Genomic DNA, 22,093 nt, shown 5'->3' with positions numbered 1-22,093 from the left:
GCAAATGTAAAAGTACTCCGTTACAAGTAAAAGCCCGGAATTCAAAATGTACTTGAGTAAAAGTACAAAAGTATTGGAATTAATATGTACTTAAAGTACCAAAAGTAAAAGTACAATCGGTTTGAAAATAGCAGATCTACGTTGTGATGCGACGCGTTGTGAGCTTGTAGATCGGCTATTTTCAAATATCCAAGGTATAAAGTAGGGCTAAAGTGGTTAAGGTATGTTTTATAATATTATAATTTATATCTGCAAAGTAACTAGTAACTAAAGTTTTCAAATAAATGTAGTGGAGTAAAAGTACAATATTTGGTTCCGAGATGTAGTGGATTAGTAAAAGTATTGGAATTAGGAAATAGTCAAGTAAAGTACAAATACCTCAAATATGAACTTAAGTACATTACTTAAGTAAATGTACTTAGTTACTTTACACCACTGTATGGATCTGTCCTTGTTTTTTATGTTTACTTTCAGCAAGATTTGAGACACAAATGACACAGGACTTATGGAGATGCTCTGGCAATGTAAACACATCTTTTCTCGTGTCAATAAAGCTAAACTGAACTGAATTGAGTGAATTGAGATTAGATGACATACCAGCACATTGTGTCCTGTAATCTACTGGTGTCCACACATGCATGTGTTTATGCATGCAAAGTACAGGCTTGAATGGCCGTGTCTTATCAGGGCAGGTCATTCCAGTCAGGGCTGCAACGTCACAATGGTTTGCTCATTTGCACCCCATTAGAAAGACAATCTAACAGATGTGTGTGAGGATGCAGCGCAGCCACGCGAGCACACACTCCTGACACCTCTCACACTATGAGTTGCAAATGTGGCATCTGCATCTGAATGCGGCTTCCACAGGAAACACTAGTTCTGTGATCGCTGATCGGCCTGTCCTGATAACTGTGCTGGCACCGCATGCTGCTTCTTGTCTGGTTGCCTGTTCTTCTGAGTTCTATCTGGCCGTGTTCTCTTTTTTATCAGATCGTAGAATACGGCCTGTTCAACATCTCCTCCAAACCCACCTTCCCTCATTTGCATCGTTCTCTGACCATAGCCAATGAGGAGAGCTATTTACCCTCATTTGCATTGTTCCCGACCCGTCACTCTTCCAGGCCATGGGATGGCTAATGGGGTGTGTGGAAGCCTAGGCTATGGGGTAATACTGAAAACGACTCTCATTGGGCGCTTTTCGACCGGCAAAGAACCGGTTCGGGTTCTTCCTCCCGTCTATGGGATGAACCAGAGGTGAGCTTTTCCACCGAGAACCGAGTTGGTTCCGAACTGTAAAAGTTCGGAACGGGAACCACAAAATCCTTGGTTCTTTTGGTTCAATCTGGTTAAATCTAGTGGAAACGCAAGCCGGTTTGCGTCCGGTTCACAAGAACGAACCAAGGTTCCAAGAAAGTTGAACGGCACTGGTTCTTTAACCAAGGTTCTTTTGGTGGAAAAGGCCCCTTATAGAGAAGGAGGCTAGGAGCAGGAGGACGGACGGCACGGCAGAATCACCGTCATTTCTCTCATTTCTGAAATACATCGCCCTGTCATTCATATTGATTCCCTGTTCCTCAAAACACAGCACAATGTGCGTCCCCTATCAGTTAATTATGGGATGCATCTTTTAGTTTTCCAAAAACAGGAAGATTCTGTGCGGCAAGCTGACATTATCAATACCTTATTTTCTCTCAAGCAGTCGGTCCTGTGTGTGTGTGTGTGTCAAGAGCGAGAGGCTACAAATACATACATGGACCACTGGTCCATTTGGTTCCATCAACATTCTTGCAAAGATATTTTGGTCAGGTCGGATACTCAAGTGTAAATGCGTTGGAATGTCAGCGATATGACTGTGGGTGTGTGTGTCACACACCCACAGCCTTATTATTCTTTCTTATGCTAAAGAAAACGACAAGTACGACCTGATATATAATGACTTTTGTCATTTCTAGTTTTTCGTATATCTCAGGTTCTCTTTGCTTTTTTTTCATTTGCATGTCTATGTCTACCTGATAGGATCCCGTTGTCCTTTTTATTTATTTATCTACCTCTCCTTTTGACAGAGGATGCCTGTGTCTCCTCAGGAAGCCTCTCTCCTCTCTTTTGTATGCATCCCGTCTGTCTATTGACTCTGGTGCGTCCTGTGAGGACTGAATCAGCAGGCGCATCCATCATTTGGGGAGATGGATAAATCAATGTGTCAAAGTTTTGGGCACATATATAGGTGCTGAATGTGGGGATGGATGGACAGAGGAGGTGGGTGTGTGTATTCATGAGCACCCCCACCCCCACCGTGAGTCTGTGCGATGGCTGTTTGTCAGTGTGATGGCACTTTAATAGCGTTTAGTGCAGGGGTCTTCAACAGGTGGGTCCGGGACCCCTAGGGGGTCCTCAGAGTTACAACAGGGGGTCCTCCAAATCTTTGTTTGATAGAAACTTTTTTTCTCATTTTTTATATTAACCACTTGAGAACTTTAGACAAAAATAGCTGATCTACAAGCTCACAACGCCTCGAGGCGTTGTGAGCTTGTAGATCGGCTATTTTTGGCAAAGAGGCTTGGTGTAGAGGGGAAAAAGAGCACACCAAGTTGAGTGAAAGATCAAGTTTATTAAGTATTGGTGGTTCAAGTGGTTAAATATCTGAAAACACAAATTGACATGAATCCATTATAAAAGCTGAACTGGTTTTTCACAAAAGTGTCTCGCGATGTGAGGCGCTGTGTGCTTGTAGATCGGTTATTTTTTTTCACTACTTTAAGTCATTTTTCAAATAATAACAAAAAAAGGATGGTTTTGGACATTTGGACAGTTTCCACCCGACAGCGACGATGTGGGAGTTGTCGGTGGATTGATGCCGAGTCTGTATAATCACACAGATATGGTAGTAATAGGACTGAAACAGATGGGCGAATAAAAAGGTCAGTGAATAACTTGAAGATGGACAGATGAAGGAATTGATGTGAGAAAGGATGGAGAGATGGATGGTGGGAGACTAGCGATATGCGTGTAGGACGGGGGGGTATAGGTTAGACAGATGACAGAAGGTCCCATAGCCTGCTACGCTCCCTTGGGTCCCCTGCAGTGTGTGCGTTAACCCCAGGGGATGTGCAGGGGTGGGGCCTGTTGCATGTGAGGGCTTGGCCTTTAGGCCGAGCCTGCCATGGAGAAGGACACCACAGTCACTCCCTAATTTACTGCCTGAAATGTCACTACAGATGGTCTGAAGGTCTAGGATGGGAGCCCGCAGTATTAAAGCTTAATTTATACTCCTTCGCGCGAGGGTGTCGCTTGCCAAAAATAACACATCTACAAGCTAACATGCAACACGTTGTAACTCGTGGATCTGTTCATTTTTGCAGCCGACACATTGTAGTGCAGATCAGCAGTTGGCTTTGTGTTCAGAGGGAGATATTAATGCCATGTTCCCTGTCTCATCATTTCAAATTTGCATGCACAGTGTGGCGAGATGACAGTCAAATTATAAATGCGAGAACGTTTTGCCAAGTAACTTTACTAGCTATTTTACTTCACCAGTTGGTATTTCAAGTGGCTGGTGTGTAACTAACGTCAGTCTTACAGGAACATCTAAATGCCCATACACACAAAATGGACTTGCCCATACTACTACAAGTGCAAAATAGTTTTTACCCCTTTTTCTTCCCAATTTAGTCGTTATGCCAATTGATTCCTCCCCACACACATTTTTGTGTCATCACTGCTGTTGTATCCTACTGACTCACCTGCCAGTGAGGAGCCCTTCGTCCTACTCCTCCCGCCCAATACTCCCTGCTTACAGGTGCCTCCCCAGCCCGTAGGAGTACGGTACATGCGATGACCAATATCACCAGGCATCCAGTATTGCAGTTATTGCACCTAGTCCTAGACTGCCACCACACCAACGCAACTCCTTGCAAATAGTCGCAACTCTTGCAAAAAAATAAAATAAAACAGTTTTAAGGCCATGTCACACCCAATACAACTCCTTGCAACAGCCATTGGAGATAATGGTTGCAAGTAGTTGCATGCAACATTTTTGTTGCAAGGAGTTGCGACTAGTTGCATTGGTGTGCACTGGCCTTAAGGCACTATAATGATAACTGTTGCCATAGTTCTGGTGTGAACTTTGTCATCAACTTAAGCTAGAACCTTTTTGAAATAATATCTTTATTATAACTACTTATAATTATAAAGAGATCTCTGTATCTGTCTGTCTGTGTCCCTTTTATGCCCATATATGGAGATCTCTGCCCTTTGGGCGGCCAAGCGTCTAGTCGGGTGCCGGCCTACTCGGGAACGATGTAAATAGGGAATGAATGCCCCACCCTTTAATGCAAACCCCATTATACCTGTTGTCATAGGACCCGTTTTGCCTGTGTCCATTTATGCCCATATATGGAGATATCATGCCCATATATGGAGATATCTGTATGTCTGCGTCAATTTTATGCCCATATATGGAGATATCTGTATCTGTCTGTCTGTGTCCCTTTTATACCCATATATGGAGACTTCTGCCCTTCGGGCGGCCAACCATCTAGTCGGGGACCGGCCTACTCGGGAATGATGTAAATAGGGAATGAATGCCCCACCCTTTAACGCAAACCCCATTTATCTGTTTGCCTGTGTCCATTTATGCCCATATATGGAGATATATTTCTGTCTGCGTCCATTTTATGCCCATATATGGATATCTCTGTATCTGTCTGTCTTCATCTTGAATCGCGGTTATGAACTCCACACCGCGGTATGCATTTCAACGCGGTATAGCGGTTATTGCACCCAGCCCTACTCCTCTGAAACAAATTATATTATATATACTGTATTTGTGGTCTCCTATACTGTATGTGCTCGGGATAGTAATTGAGAATTGACAATATGGTATTGGCTCTTTGGGCAGGATTTTAAAAGTGTATTGTTCATTTGCAACATTGACGTTCTTGTGTCTCCCTCACTCCCTCTCTCTCTCTCTTTCTCTCTCTCTCTCACACACACACACACACACACACACACACACACACACACACACACACACACACACACACACACACACACACACACACACACACACACACACACACACGCCTCCTCCAACTCCACTCTGTTATAGAGACGGCGCGACACCGAATGTTCTGGAGGGTTGGGTTAGCGACTAATGCAGATGCCTCACTAGCACTGACGGCTGGCTGCGTACATACCAGACATTCTACAACCGATTTTCGGCCACACAGACACGTATCAACGGCCAAACATAGGCTTGGCGTGTCACTGCTTTAAGGCTTTCCATGTTCAGTTTTCTGCCCAACCTCTTACGCCTTCACACAAATAAGTGACCCTCGTAATGATGAAGGCTGAAACATCCTTAGGGCTGTCACGATTATGACATTTTACATGACAATTAATTATCACTCAAATAATTGCGATTAACGATTTAATTGTGTTTTTGTCATTGACAATTACATTTCTGTTTGGCTTTTAGGCTTTGAAGTTGCACATGGTAGATATGACACATGACCTGAATATACAAAGAAAATACTGACATATTTGACAGCTTTAAGGCTCTTTTCCACCGGCAGCGATAATGATGACGATAACGATTTAAAAAAGTGGGTTTTCAATTGAAGTGGATCGGCAGCATCCACCCAACACCGATAAAGACAACGATAGCCGATCAACAACGATGTGGTTAAGATCACATTGATATGGAACTGGGTCTCTGACAAACAGCTCGAGGTGTATTCACTTCCCAATTCTAAATTCCATTTCCATCATGACAAAGAAGAGGGAAGGTGGTGTACTTGGACAGTTGTGCAATGTAATATCAATCAAGCCAAACAAAACCATTTTGATCGTGGTATAGTTTTCTTAACAGAAAGAATGAGGAGAATTACGGTAGCAGCAGGTTGGTAACAAGCATTGACGTGCAGAGAATGTTAGAGAGGCAGGGGCTGAAATTTCTAAAAGGGCCTTTTGTTGAAAATATCGAAAATAGCAGACCTCCAAGCTCACAACGCGTTGCAGCACGACGCGTTATGAGCTTGGAGGTCGGCTATTTTCGGTGCTTCATACCACACTGAACTAAGCATAATCAAGTGAACACTGGAGATGTGGCGTAATGGCATGGATTTCTACACCGAGAGAGGGCAATTATTTCAACATAAGATGCTGCATTCAAGTTCAGGAGAGTTTGGACAAGGCAATTTGAATGCTGCCTTCAGGTATGGCATGGAAAGAGGGGGCATTTGCATTTCTTTCACCATAGTAAAAACTGCATTCATGGTCTGGGAGATAAAAGGGCAGGGGCTCCAGCCCCCTTTGATGTCTATGTGTGCATGTGCCTGGTAACAAGGATGGCTGTCTTTGTGCCTTTCGTCTTGGCACTGAGTGTTCCATCAGATGGTCGTCTCTATGGGTGGGGGCAGTCTGGACCGAGCCTCTGTGGTGACCCCTGATTGATTAAGAGGCCATTTCTGGCTCTTCGGCTGCCCTGGGGCACCATTTGTCACCTGACTGTGCAAGCCTGCCGAGATGGGTCTTGTCCTCCAGAATCTACATTAAAGGGATATTTCACTTTCGAATAAAATAATCATAAAAACGTAATGGATAGTAATGGAAAAATCATGCCCCCCCCCCCCCCCGCACACATTAGAAGGACGTTCTAATGCGTGAGGCCGCCGTGATTTTTCTATTACTTTTTCCCCCTCATTTATTACTTGCGCCAGCAGAGCGCGCAAGTACTACTTTCGGTGCCGTCTGTTGCAGGGCCTTTAGCCAATGAGGGAGCAGCGTTCTTGGTGACGTCACCACCAACAAGTGCGACCTGATATAAATAACAAGGTGCGAGTTGGCGCCTTGAGTGTGCCAACTTGCACCTTGAGAGTGCCTACTTGCCCACCCACACATACAGACAGCACCGAAAGTAGTTCTTGCACACTCTACCACAGTGGTTCTCAACCTTTTCAGGCCGCGACCCCCAAAAGAGTCATCTTTTAACTGGGGACCCCCCACCCTGACGAGCACTAAGAGTTGAGGCATTACATTTTGTATAACATGGTTCTATTGTGAAAATAGCAGATCTACATGTTCACAACGCCTCGCGTCGCCAGGCGTTGTGAACATGTAGATCGGCTATTTTCACAATTTCTGCCTCTAATATTTGACAATTTGACCAATGTTTAATTTGCCATTTTAGAGGTATTAAAAGGTCTTAAATTGTCACGTTAGAAATGTGCAGATACCCTCCATACACTTAAACTGTATGTTGGTTTGTTTACTGTTGTGTGAGAAAACAATGTTGCACACTAAACTAATCATCTGGGGACCCCCTGGGGGTCCCGACCCACAGGTTGAGAACCATTGCTCTACCATATATTATATGACCACAAGTGCACAAGTCGCAAGTTGGCACCTCGAACAGAGTGCAGTCTAGTTTTTGGAGCTGTGTGAAGCACAGGCTCCCTATACGTGGCCGTGTGGGTCTGTGTGTGTGTGTGTCTGTGTGTGTGTCTGTCTGTGTGTGTGTATGTAGCCTGAACTTCCTAAACTTCGGCACGCCACTAGTCCCACAGTTTTGCCACCACACACTCGCGCCATATGTCAAATCGACCGGCTTACTCGGGAATCGTGGGCTATTACTTTTCTAAGAGAAAGGTTCTATAGTTTAATTGATATTAATTTATTAGTGAATTAATTTTCCCCATTGACTTATAATGGGAATTGCAAAAACTCACATTCAATTATTTGTCTCTCGCAAACCATAGGGGGCTAGAGTTTCAAGACTTGGAGAGGAGGTTCATAATGATTTCAAGGATTAAATAAAAAATAATTGTGTCATTTGGCCGCATGGTGGCGCCATAACACCCCACTTTACGTTTTGGCATGTAACTCTTGAACCGTAGGTCGGAAAATTAAAAATATTTTTTCCCTGGATTCCTTGGGTCATGACGCATCTCCCCATATAGGCCACGCCCATTTGCGCCATGACAGATTTTCCGCCATCTTGAATTTTCTCCAAAACACACTTTTTGCTCCTTTCCTACATATTTTCTTCAAATGTCACAAAAAACGGTACACATGATCCACACACACACACACACACACACACACACACACACACACACACACACACACACACACACACACACACACACACAGCTCCACTTCACACGGGTGTGATTTTTTATATATATTTTATTAATTATTTATATTTATTTTATTTGAAAGTGAAATATCCCTTTAAGACTTTTCTCTCTAAAGCCCCAACTCAGCCCAATCCTTTTGTTAGAGTCACCCATGATAGAAATGCGTTCACTTTAATTGCCTGTGTAGAATTTTCAATACTCACCAAATTACACGTGGACACTGAACCATATACTATTTCACTAAGCCTTTAAACCTTAGTTTTATTTGAAAGAATATAATGGGGGAGGGGCGGGGGACATTTTAAGCCTTTATTTGATTGAGACAGGAAACACAGGGAAAGAGTAGTGGAGTGACACGCAACAAATGGTCCGTCTGGTCGGGGATACACACAGGGGTGTCGCACCAAATTCTGGGCCCTGGGTACAAGGGTTCACTGCGGGCCCCCATGAATGTTCTTCATAGGGGGAGGGGGTTTAACCCATTTAGACTGGGAACGCATTATTTTGTGCTTTAACTATTGAAAAATAGCAGATATACAAACTCACCGCGTGTCACCGAGTGCCGCGCTGCGAGCTTGTAGATCTGCTATTTTTGAAAAATCATGTTTTTTTTTTGTCAGTGGTGCTCAAACATTTTCATGTGAAAGGACCCCCAAAATTATATGTATTTGGCCACAGACCCCCATCTCAAAATATTTAGTTCCAGGGACCCCCCAGAAGTAAAATTTGAGTTACAAATGTTCGCTTAAAAAGATTTGCACACATTTTCACGATTTTTCTAAACTAGCAGATCTACAAGCTCGCAGCGCGGCACTCGGTGACGCGCTGTGAGCTTGTATATCTGCTATTTTTCAATAGCTAAAGTATAGAATAATTAAGGCCCCTCCACCTTGGGCCCTGGTAACTCAGTCCCACTTTTCCTCCCCTTGTGACGCCCCTGAATACAAATTGGGGACGGGGACTCCCAGCAAGGCAGTTGAGCCCATGTGGTACATGCCCTAGCCGTGCACTTGGCTATCGGGTCACCCCATAAAAAAGTGTAACTTTTTAAGTGAGTTTAAACTGCTCATGACTTACCATACATCAACTGTACTCCGCCTAACGCCTCCGCACACGATTCAGATTAACCAAAGGTCACACGAGTGACAAATAGTTCGTTTTGACATGCAAACTGAAAGTGGTGAAAGAGCCCCTGCAATCTGCAGTGAGCTGACCTGTGCTATAGCTTGGGCACACTGATCCATCAGCCCTACTTATTTATTTATTTATTTGTTTATTCGTTTATTTTTGCTTGAGACTGGAGAGAAGCAAATTTGTTTTGCCATAACCTATTTGGCACTTTGGGAAATGAATCAGTCTGCTTTGACACAATCCCGAGGACTATCACATGTGTTTACTCCCAGAAACGCATGGGAAGGTATATGAAATGAACACGGATGCCCCGAGATGGTAGTAATAAGGCTTAGTTATTCCTACAGGGAAAATGAGAATGCTAATGATATTCATAGCCAATGCTGTGGGTAATTTGCAGCTGGCGATGGCTGCCATAACAATATGAACTGCCTGGTGATTGAGGGACTCCCATGAACATTTTTGACTTATTATTTATTGATCCTATTTCAGGTTCTATCCCAATGTTGACGTCTGCGACGCTTGTGTGAGAGGGCTCACGTGTCAGATGTATATCACATTTCCCCGGCACGTGGGCGGACACAGCCAGGGGTGTGGCGCCAAATTCTGGGCCCTGGGTACAAGGCTTCACTGTGTTATTTTGTGCTTTAACTATTGAAAAATAGCAGATCTACAAGCTGCGAGCTTGTAGATCCGCACTGCGAGCTTGTAGTTCTGCTATTTTTAAAAAATTGTGAAAATATGTGCTTTTCTTTGGAGGTTTTTTGAAAAACCTATGTTTCTATGTCAGTGGTGCTCAAACCTTTTCATGTCAAGGACCCCCAAAATGTATTTGGCCACCACAGACCCCCATCACAAAATATTCAGTTCCAGGGGCAGGGACCCCCCCAGAAGCAAAATTGGAGTTATAAATGTTCGCTTAACTCATACAGTGCCCCGGGCCACAAGTGGCCGCTAGAGTGCCAGAAATATCTCTATAGGCATTTGCTCTAGCTTCCGTCGACACTGCCCCAAGTGGGATTTCACTCCAGCCACTGTTATGTATGACGAGAGGAGGAAGATAGCTTACACTTAGTAGTGTGAAGCCCGATCTAAAGCTATTTCAGTCGCAAAAAAAACTTTCTCTTTGGTCTGGGAACACAATTCAGAGAAAATCCTCTCTAAAGATGTGACTTATTATTGGAGTGGGCGGCGCGATGCGGCCGTTTGCGCGAATACGGCCCGTGGATGTCCGAGTGTCGGCCCCGGGCATGGATGGAAATTTAGACCGGGGCTTCGTTGAGGCCTCCGATTAAATAATTCATTTTATTAAATATCCCGGACTAGTTCGGGATAGGCACCCTGGAATACGTCGCGCCGCCGACAGTATAGATTGAGGTTTTTTTGGGGGGCTCTAAACTTTATTTTAAACCATTTTCAATGGAATAAATCGTCGGACCATCTAGCGTCTCTCGTTGGTAAGCGCTGGACGAGCCAGGACCACCCACGTTGTCCCAAGCAGCTCAGGGTAAGTAAAATAGCAAATAAAATATTGTATTGGATTGAAAATATCCCGAACTTGTTCGGGATAGGCACAAATAGGGTTAAAAAATACATATGTTCAAAGATTTGCACACATTCTCACGACTGCGCTGCGAGCTTGTATATCTATTTTTCAATAGCTAAAGCATAAAAATAATTAAGGCCCCCCCACCTTGGGCCCTAGTAATTCAGTCCCACTTCCCCCCCCCCTTGTGACGCCCCTGGACACGGCTGCCCCTCATGTCTTGTGCCTGAAATAAATAGCTGTGTAGCTGTTGCCACAACCTTGACACCATTAGGACAATGCCGCCACCTCAAAAGGTTACAGTTCTTCGGGGCACTCTGACACTCTAATTCACTGACTCGCCGCTAGCAGTATCCCCCCTTCTTGAGCCATGATTTATACTTGGTTGTTCGCCAAAAATAGCGCGCTACAAGCTCACAACGCATCGTGTTGTGTCGTACCACGGCGGAGTATAAATTAAGCAGGGGTTGCAGAGATTTTCATTATATCCAATAATGATAATAAATGCTTCCTCCCTCGTACCATGCACTTCATTACTGCACTGGACCCATGCATTTTACGGTCAAATCCATCATCGTGGCTCTGGTAATGAACAAACGTAGCAGTCAACCGCACAGGTGATCCCACTCGGTGTCATCTTTCCATTATCAAGTTGACGTGTTAATGAAAAAGATGACATTATGAGAGTGAGGATGTATAACTTTATTATTGATGGCAGCAGACAGGCGGTGGATTTAACGCTGGCTGAAGTAATGGTGTGAATGTGAATTGGGGGGGGGGAGGGGGGCTTTAGAGGTTGCTCTGTTCACACGCTCTCAGGGATAGGTCCACTGCTGTCTCTGAATATCCTCATAGACCAGGGGTCTTCAACGTTTTCAGGCCAGGGACCCCTTAGCTGAGAGAGAGATGAAGCAGGGACCCCCCACTACATACTGTATAGAATTGTGTTGCACATTAAAAGTTTTCATAGATTTCTTAGACAGCTTAGACTTGTTTGACAGCACTGGCATCATGTTGGAGTAGTGTGTATTTTCAGACATTTAACCACTTGAACCATCGAATACTTTAGTCTGCTCTTCTTTTCCCTCTACAAACCTCTATGCCAAAAATAGCCGATGTACAAGCTTACAATGCCTCGCAGCGTGAGGCATTGTAAGCTTGTAGATCTGATATTTTTGACTAATGTTCCAACCAGAATAGGGATGCTAGCGTTCAAGTGGTTAATGTAAAAAAAAACATGTTCCCATCACACAAAGATTTGGAGGCCCCTGTAGTAACTCTGAGGACCACGTAAGGGTCCCGGATCCCCTGTTGAAGACCCCTGTCATAGACAGATTGAAGCCTACTTTGTACATCATTGCATGACTTACTCAGCTAAACAACGCAATGCTTCCTTGGTGTCAAATTTTCTTTTTCTTTTTTAAACTAGGCTGCAATCTGTCGAGGCGCCAACTTGCGCCTTGTGCACTCGTGGCCATATATGGCCTACTTGTGCGGCAGCAGAGCTCGCAAGTACTGCGATCGGTGCTGTTCGGTGCTGTCTGTACGTACAGTATGTGGGTGGGCAAGTTGGTAACACTGTCGAGGTGCCAACTCGCGCCTTGTTATTTATATCAGGTCCCACTTGTCGGTGGTGACGTCACCAAGAACGGGGCTCCCTCATTGGCTAAAGGCCCTGCCTTTGTACTGACGGCCGGAAACAGACGCCACCGAAAGTAGTACTTGCGCGCTCTGCTGGCGCAAGTAATAATAAGTACGAAGCATATTATCTCTTCTCAATTCCTCGACAAACGCACGCACATGCTCAGACAGGTGTTGATGTGCAACATGCTGACTGTATGGTGAACAGCTGTGAGTGGGAGCACGGCCCTGGGAGGGAACTGTTGCTCAGCAGACCTCTCTGCCGGATGCAGCATTACGCACACTCACACACACTCACACACACACGCACGCACGCACGCACGCACGCACGCACGCACGCACGCACGCACGCACGCACACACACACACACACACACACACACACACACACACACACACACACACACACACAGAGAGACTTGGGCAGCTGTAGGGTGGCATATGTGGGGCCCGAAGCCAACTGTAACACCACCCACACTGAGCTCACTGTCTCCATTCATGATATTCTACCTCTGCATCCAGAACGCAGCCTTCACTAGATATGGTCTTCAACTGCACACTCCAAACCTCTGGAATCCCCCTCCCCCAGACGTAATCTGCTCTAACCCATGGCTCCCAGGGGTGTCACACCAAATTCTGGGGCCTGGGTACAAGGATTCACTGTGGGGCCCCTGTGCTTTAACTAATGAAAAATAGCAGATATACAAGCTCACAGCGCAGCACCGAGTGCCGCGCTGCGAGCTTGTAGATCTGCTATTTTTGAAAAATCTTGAAAATCTTTGAATATTTCAAATCCTTCAAAGGTTTTTTGAAAAACATATGTTTCTATGTCACTGACATAGAAACTTTTTGCTCAAAAGGACCCCCAAAATGATATGTATTTGGCCACGGACCCGCATCTCAAAATATTTAGTTCCAGGGACCCCCCCAGAAGCACAATTTGAGTTACAAATGTTCGCTTAAAAAATACATATATTAAATGATTTGCAGACATTTTCCCGACTTTTCAAAAATAGCAGATCTACAAGCTTTTGATTGATTGATTGAAGACTTTATTAGAAGTTTGCATAGGTACAGTTTCATGACGGTACAGTTCACTGGTACAAGGTCAACTAAAAGGAGATCCTAGGAAAGCACTTGGCTTATTTACACGGGAAACCATTGAAATATCTCATATAACGTTGAATGACAAACGGATAGAACACAGTACTATGCAGTAGATATAGTAAAAAAAAAAAAAGAAACAGTGCAAAAATATATATATATACAGTAGTAAGTAAAAAACAAAGAAGGGTCAGGGGAGGGTAAGGTTTGTTATTGCCAGTTGCGAACGGCTGCCGCCTGTAAGTGGTTTTTCAAGGCAAAAAAAAAGCTTGTAGATCTGCTATTTTTTAATAGCTAAAGTATAAAATAATTCCAGGCCCCTCCACCTTGGGCCCTAGTAACTCAGTCCCACTTCCCCCCCTTGTGACGCCCCTGCTGGCTCCAACCAGTCCTACCCCCCACCACCCTAAAAGCCTACAAGTGCTGGCCCAAATATTTACCTATCCCCCCTCCCCAGATATCCTAGCACTAGCCGTAAGCCCCCCAGCATGAGACCCCTGTCACTATACGCCCTGGTTGGTGGCTAGCCTGCTGGTCAGGCCAGCTAAAGTTGTCCGTGGAGCGGTGAGGCGATCGGGGATTTATGGGAAAAGCCCTTTATCCATGGGGACTTTCTCTACAGCCTGTGAGGGAGCAAATAAATGTCCCACGTCAGCAAAACACTATAAATGCTGCAAATGGCATCTTTTCTATTTGGTCAGGGATGGCAAACAAACTTTCGGATAAAGTGAACACACAGCCTCTAGTTCAGTGGTTCTCAACCTTTTCTGGCCACGACCCCCCCCCCCCCCCCCCCCACACACACACACACACACACACACACACCCTGACGAGAACTAATAGTTGAGGCATTACATTTGTATGACACGGTTCTATTGTGAAAACAGCAGATCTACATGCTCACTACGCCTTGCGTTGCGAGGCGTTGTGAGCTGTTTTCACAATCTCTGCCTCTCATATTTGACAATTTGGCCAATGTTTAATTTGTCATTTTAGAGGTATTAAAAAGTCCTTAAATTGTCACTTTAGAAATGTGCATATACCCTCTATAGTCTATACACTTAAACTTTATGTTGGTTTGTTTACTGTTGAGTGAGAAAACAATGTTTCACATTAAGTTAATAATCTGGGGACCCCCCTGGGGGTTGAGAACCACTGCTCTAGCTGACAAACAAAGCTAAGGCTGCGCACGTGGAAAAATGGACAGATATTCCTGCACACTGTAACTCCACAGATAATTCTAACGTTTAACTCATCCGCAGCCATCCATGGATTTACGGCTCCATGAGTGAGTGGGGGGGCTTTGTGGGATGCGACGATAAATGCTGATTAGCCTCAGTGGTGGACAATTCTGAGGGGTTTAAGCTCCCAGGCCTTGGGAATGTCAATGGCCTCTAGATCCAGGCCAGGTGTTCACACACAGTTGTCCGCTGGGGGCAAGGGTGTGTGTGTGTGTGTGTGTGTGTGTGTGTGTGTGCACGCGTTTATTTGCATGAGAGGAAACGGCAAGAATGGCCTTGCCCGCATGACAATAGTAAGTGCTGGGATTTGAAAGGAAAGCCCATAATAGTATGTTGGAATAGCAGTGAGAACGGCGATGTACTAGGAACTCACTGGTCCATTCTCACCGTTGAGTACTCAACGGTGTCTATGAATGCGGATGCTTTCAACGGAGGAAAACACATTGTGTGGGTATTTGTGCGTTTTCACATGCCATCTCATCAGATACACACACTCCCCAGCCCACCCTCACCCGTTTGAAATGAGTCCATTTGCTGTTTTACCACCTTTTACTCACCCCGGTCCTTATCGAGCTTGTCCAGACAGGGAGCAGTTTTTAGGGGGAACATGGTGACTTATGATTTTCAATAAAAATGACGGTAAATGATGAGTCCATATACTCATTCTTTTGTTATTGCTTGACGTCTATGGCTTGCGAAATAGCTCTTTTCCTCTGGTTTTGACACGCCCCATTGCCAACAGCAATGAAACAGCGAGCAGGAAGGGGAGGCGAAGAGTAATTTTTACTCCACGACGCCCCCCTCATTCACTCGTATACAGTACATATAGGTCCCTGACCAAGCCCAGCTGAATGTGTACCACTCCCCTTCATTGTCACCTGTCCCTTTAATGAAGGTAGCATTACGAGAGGAAGCAGGGAGGAGAGCAGCTGCAGAAGGTAATCCTGTCTCTCTAGGTCAGCTGGCCCGTCAAGACATGCTTCCGCATGTCCCACTGCAGTTAGCCTAATTAACACACGTCGCTAGGGAAATCTCTCCTCCTTAGTCCTGGGCTGCAGCGCATGCTAGCCTCTCCAGCCAGTCGCTGCAGGGTTGGTTAAAGCTTTCCATCCACCCTCGACACTTTAAAGAGGCGGTGCCGTAGTTTTGTACTTTTTCTGGTTTTCATGTGTCTAGGAGGTTGACAGTTCTTCATTAAACCCCCTGGTGTGGTTGTTATGAGCAATTATTTATTCCCTTTGTATTTGGGGTTTCTCCCTGGAGGCTGACACCTTGTGGGTCAAAAGTGCCGATCCAAAAACACAGATAGAGTGACATCATATAATCATCCCTACTTAATGAACTGGTGGGTGTGGCCACATAAAAACCTAATTTTAACTCTTTCTGTACACTTTTTTGAAAAAAAAAAATCGTCCTTTTTTTTCTAATCATAATAGATGATAATCATGTTTTAGAGGGGGAAAAATCATGGCACTTTAACGCTTTCCATCCACCCCCGACACTTTAAGTCTTTCTCTGGCCGGCTCCAACATGGCTTCTGTTTCACGACAAACTCAGGGGAACAGAGGAGCGAGCGCAGACAGAGTGCATATTTAAGCTAGGGAGGAGGAGCCACGCTTTACTCCTGGTCTTTTAAAGTTCTGCCGTCCGTCATTTATAAGCCCCGGTCTGTGTTCTGGCAGACATACACAACCCATACCATTTGGCCACTATACTTTACAGACAGCTCAGTATTAAACCCCTCCGCCTTGCCACTCGACCGTGGCTGTCGTGTTGAGTGAGACATGGAGGAAGGGGGCAGTGTGTAATCTATTCTATGCACAAGTCTCTCCCTGTCTCAGGGTCCAGAGGAATGTGACAGACAGACAGACAGACAGTAGTGGACCACGGTTGACAGAATTGAGACGTGCTACCCATGGCGTCAGACCCCCACCCCCTTTACTCCACCTATTTCCTCCACCTGTCCCTCCTCCACCAGTGTGTCTCTGGCTGAAGGAGGGGGCGCGTGGGGTGGGTTGGAGGGCATATCGGGTGTCCTTTAAAATAAAGCAGTTGTCAGGACTGGCTCGTGTTCAGCCAGGACAGGCTGCCTGGTGGAAACAGCGAGAGGGCCTCAAATAGGGATGGGACGATATGAACATTTCATATCACGATTATTGTGCCAAAAGAAATCGCGATTTACGATATTATCGCGATAATCTAAATCCATTATCTTGAGGTGGAACATTTGCCAAAAAATAGCTGATCTACAATGCATCGCAACGCGTTGTGAGCTTGTAGATTGGTATTTTTTGGGCAATGAGATTTGTTAGAGAGTGAAAAAAAGATTGGTTTAGACGTTTTTCTACCTATGTTATTATAATTTTTTCTAGATTAATATTCCTATGCTTTTGTTGTATTGTTGTTGTGTACTGACATATTATCTTGCTTATTATAGTGATGTATTACCTGCTTATTGTAAATCGCTATGGATTAAAAGCGTCTGCTAAATGCCTAAACTGTAAACTGTAAAAGGTGAATTGATCCCAGTGCATGACGGAGGACGATATCACGATAAACTAAATCTCCATGATAACGATTATCGTGAGCATTTTTTTATCGCGATAAACGATGATATCGCGTATCGTCCCATCCCTAGCCTCAAAGCAAAGCAAAGCCAAGCAGTCAGACATTTTCTTTCCCCTTGTCCTTTTAGAGACCGTTTTTTAATGGAAGTCTATTAAGTGCTCTGTAGTTATTGCATTGATTTCCCCGTCACGTTGTTGCACCAAATAAATATTTTGATAGATTTCTCTGTGTGATTCCACTGGATGCCACCTGTCAGGGGAGAGACGGGGAGAGTTTTATATTTCCCACAAGTCAGCTGTATTGAAATGAAGTCCCTGGTAAAGTCGTTAGGCTTTGCAGGCTCCATGCCAACTAATGCATGAGGGTGCACGCTCGTGCACGTATGCACGCACACACGCATGTCGCATGCACGCTTGCATGCACTGTATATCGTTGTTGACGGGTGGAAACCTTGTATATCCAAAACCGTTGGTTTTCCATTTATCATTTAAAAAAAAAAGAAAACAGCCGATCTACAAGCATTGGCGCTTTGCTTGTATATCTGCTGTTTTCACTACTTTTGTGCGACGGCCTTGTGTGATGAAGCAGGGCTTTACTTTGTGAAAGAACGTACAAATTCGAAACTTGGAGATACGAGGTTTCCACCCGAAAACGACAATATTTATATAGGGCTACATCCACATGACACATGACATACACACCCATACTCTCTCTCTCTGTCTCTCTCTCTCTCTCTGTCTCTCTCTCTCTCTCTCTCTCTCTCTCTGTCTCTCTCCCCTTCAAACACGCTCAAACATGCACACACTGTTGCGTGTTGCAGCCAGCAGAGATTAGAGGGACAGGAACCAGAGAGCAGAGAGCGCGCGCGCATGGAGCCCGAGAGTCAAAACAAGGGTGCTAGACTTGACCCTTGACCCGCCTGCCCATTGGTCTGTTGATAATATCAGCCGGCGGCTCAGGGCTGTCAGTGTACAGACATGCACAGTAAAAGCCCTGTGCGTTACGGGTCAATTTGGCTCCATTTTGTAAACACTCTCAGAGTTACAAATGGACACTGAGGATTTTATTGTGTGCAGAGAGACTCGGTGTGACAGACAAAAAGCACCTACTGTACGTCTCCTGCTCGAGCCATATCCCTTCCATTTGTTTTAACCCTTTTAGGCCTGAGGTTGATTCTAAAAACGCCTTCTAAAACCATGTTCAAATATTTATTCAAGAAATAATAATAACAAATATATCTCTGCTTGCCGGGCCAAAACCTCCTAACTCCAAAATGTTCTTTTTCGGGAAAATGAGCTCAAGTGGAGTTAGGAGGTTTTGACCGAAGGGCTTTTTACTACTTTTCATTGTTTCAATATTATTTTAACCAACACACAGACAGGGTGTTCAATAGCACATGAAAAAAAGAGAGGGCCAATCGGGTGGAGTTAGCTGGTTTGGCAGAAAGTGCGAAGTTTTGTCCCAAGCACTTTTTACTACTTTCCATTGGTTCAATATTATTTTAACCAACACTCAGATGTAAAGGGTGTTCAATAGCCCTGATTTATGCCAAAAAAAAATCAAAAACCTAAAAAATTGAGTTAAGAGGTTTTGGCCAGACAGTGACGATATAGGTCTATGTTGCTATACTGTATGTACATCATTGGTTCCCAAACACTGGGTCGGGACCCATTTGAGGGTCGCGGACACATTTTTATGGGTCCCATTTTTTGTTTCCTACATTTAGTTTTTAATATTATTTTAAAACATTTTCAAAAAACATTTCCTAAAAAGCTAGGATTTTCATGAATAAAAGAAAAATGCAATAGTTTTTCTAAGTAATTTCATTAATAAATAAAATACAAATCTAAGACATTCCATAAATTAGAAAACAAATATTTAAGAAGTAGTGAAAATAGCAGATCTAACGTCTCATTTCTCTCTTTGACCTGAAAGGTGTGGGAACCGTCCTAAAGGGCTTAACTGTAGATAGTGATGACTGTAAAGTATATTGGGTGCAGGATAATTAATGGTTTCCATTAGCTGGAAAAGCCTTCCTCTGCACTTTTCCTGCTGGATGCAGCACTGAAGCAGCTTAGTGCTGTTTCACTCCTACCTGGGGCTACAGTCAAGTGCTATCCTGCATGTTAAATAAAGACTTCCCCCATCCATGTCTCTCCTATCCCTCACTCCTCCTTTCTCTGTACTCCGTCTCTTTGAATCTTTCTACCCCCGCCACACACACGCACGCACGCACGCACGCACGCACGCACACACGCACGCACACACGCACGCACACACACACACACACACACACACACTCCCTGGTTCTTCTCTTTCCTATACTCGTGTTAAATCAAGTCCTCCCTTTTTCACTTCCCCACCCCCCCGCCCATCTCTCTTCACCCAGGCGTTGTTAATGTAATCACTGTTCTAAATTTCAATATCCCCGTAATCTACAGCATATCACTTTTCCTTCTCGTTTGTTGACTAAGGAGATTGAACGAGAGCAATGAATATCGAGTTAGAACAGAAGACAGCGGAAGAGTGATTGTGGGTTTGTTGTGCGTGTGTGAATGAGTCTGTGCGCGTGTGCTTGCGTGCGTGCGTGCGTGCGTGTGTGCATGAATTAGTCTGCGTGTGTGCGTGCGTGCGTGCATGCGCGTGTGTAGAGGTTAATTAAGGGCATGGTTTATGACTTCATGTGGATCGTGCGTGCGTGCGTGCGTGCGTGCGTGCGTGCGTGCGTGCGTGCGTGTGTGCGTGCGTGCATGCGTGCATGCGTGCGTGTATGTAGAGGTTAATTAAAGGAGTAGTTCACCCCCAAAATGACTTTTTTTCTATTGATTACTCACACCATGGAGACATGAGTTCAATAATATCTTTTGTTTTTTGTCCCATTCCTAAGACAAAAAATTGATTACAAGAAATGTACCCCCCATTGATTCTGGATGGGGACCCAAATGCATTTGGGTCCCCATCCGGAATCAATGGCACTATAATGACATTTGTGTCTTAGGAATGCAACAAATACAAAAGAATGTTATTGAACACTCCATGGCATGAGTAATCAATAGAATAAAAGTCATTTTGGGGGTGAACTATTCCTTTAAAGGCATGGTGTTCATGTGGACGTCAGACTTCATGTGGACAGTCTATGACATCTATGCTGACAGAATGATGACCTCAGTACTAATGTTTCAGCTGTGTGTGTGTGTGTGTGTGTGTGTGTGTGTGTGTGTGTGTGTGTGTGTGTGTATGTGTGTGTGTGTGTGTGTGTGTGTGTGTGTGTGTGTGTGTGTGTGTGTGTGTGTGTGTGTGTGTGTGTGTGTGTGTGTGTGTGTGTGTGTGTGTCAGGAGCTTATATCTTGCGAATTGCAGGAATGATCAGCACATTTCTTGTACATAGATGAATCTTCCTGTGTTCTGGTGAATGTTGCTATTTTGATCATTTCATCATATCAGGCTTCCTTTACTCGCATTGGAAAATGATGGGTACAATTTCAGCCATTAAAACGCAAAAAGTAGGCGTACAGAAATTGATTTGATAACTGAAGCAATTTAAGACCCATCTGTAGATGGGGGTCTGGGGGTCCTCCCCCTGAAAATGTTGAACATAGTAGAATTTCCTGTGTTCTGGTGAATTCTGAGAGTTTTATACCAAATCCAGGAGAAAGCACAATCGTCATCACATCACACATGCACAGTTTAACTCGGACATTGATTGATTGATTGATTGATTGATTGATTGATTGATTGATTGAAGACTTTATTCGAAGTTTGCATAGGAAAAGGTACAGTTTCATGACGGTACAGTTCACTGGTACAAGGACTACAAAAAGGAGATCCTAGAAAAGACTAAGCTTATTTCCATACCAAATCCAGGAGAAAGCACAATCGTCATCACATCACACATGCACAGTTTAACTCGGACATTGATTGATTGATTGATTGATTGATTGATTGATTGATTGATTGAAGACTTTATTAGAAGTTTGCATAGGAAAAGGTACAGTTTCATGACGGTACAGTTCACTGGTACAAGGACTACAAAAAGGAGATCCTAGAAAAGACTAAGCTTATTTCCATAGGAAACCATTGAAGTATCTCATATAACATTGAATGACAGACGGATAGAACACAGTACTATGCAGTAGATATAGTCAGGAAAAAAGGGGGAAACAATAATTTAAAAAAAAAGAAAAAAACATCATACAGTAGGTAAATACAAAGAGGGGTCAGGGGAGGGTAGGGCTGGGCTTTGTTTGTCAGTGACAAGCAGGGGTGTAGTTGTCCCGATTTAAAATGAAGCAACACGGAACTGAAAGTTCCAATGATTGGCCGCTAGTTGCGCTGTTCTGGCACCAGAAACAACATCCATCCGTTTCCCCCGAACTTTTACATTTCATTTTCTTACCGTAATAAACATTGTCATAAATACTTTATGGTTCCTGTCGCTGGTTTAAAGCCTCGTTTCAATCACCATGATGTGCGTTTTGTGAAAATATGGTCCAATTTATTATAATTGATGTTGTAGCAGGGTATGCTGTAGGAGGGGCTTGTGATCATAGGCTTGTGATGGTTCTTCTTCGTGTGCTTTATTTTCGGCAAGCTCAAGACAATGTCCCATGTAACCCTGCGGTTGCACATGACCGTTGGCAGCCAATAGCATTCGAGATGGTACCATTTCTACCAATGAACGTTGATTTCTTCAATGATGGCCTCACCCATACAACGGCCAAAAAA

This window comes from Nannobrachium achirus (assembly GCF_963921795.1).
Source record: "Nannobrachium achirus genome assembly, chromosome: 7".
Classification (NCBI taxonomy): domain Eukaryota; kingdom Metazoa; phylum Chordata; class Actinopteri; order Myctophiformes; family Myctophidae; genus Nannobrachium; species Nannobrachium achirus.
Note: the sequence above shows the minus strand (reverse complement) of the source record.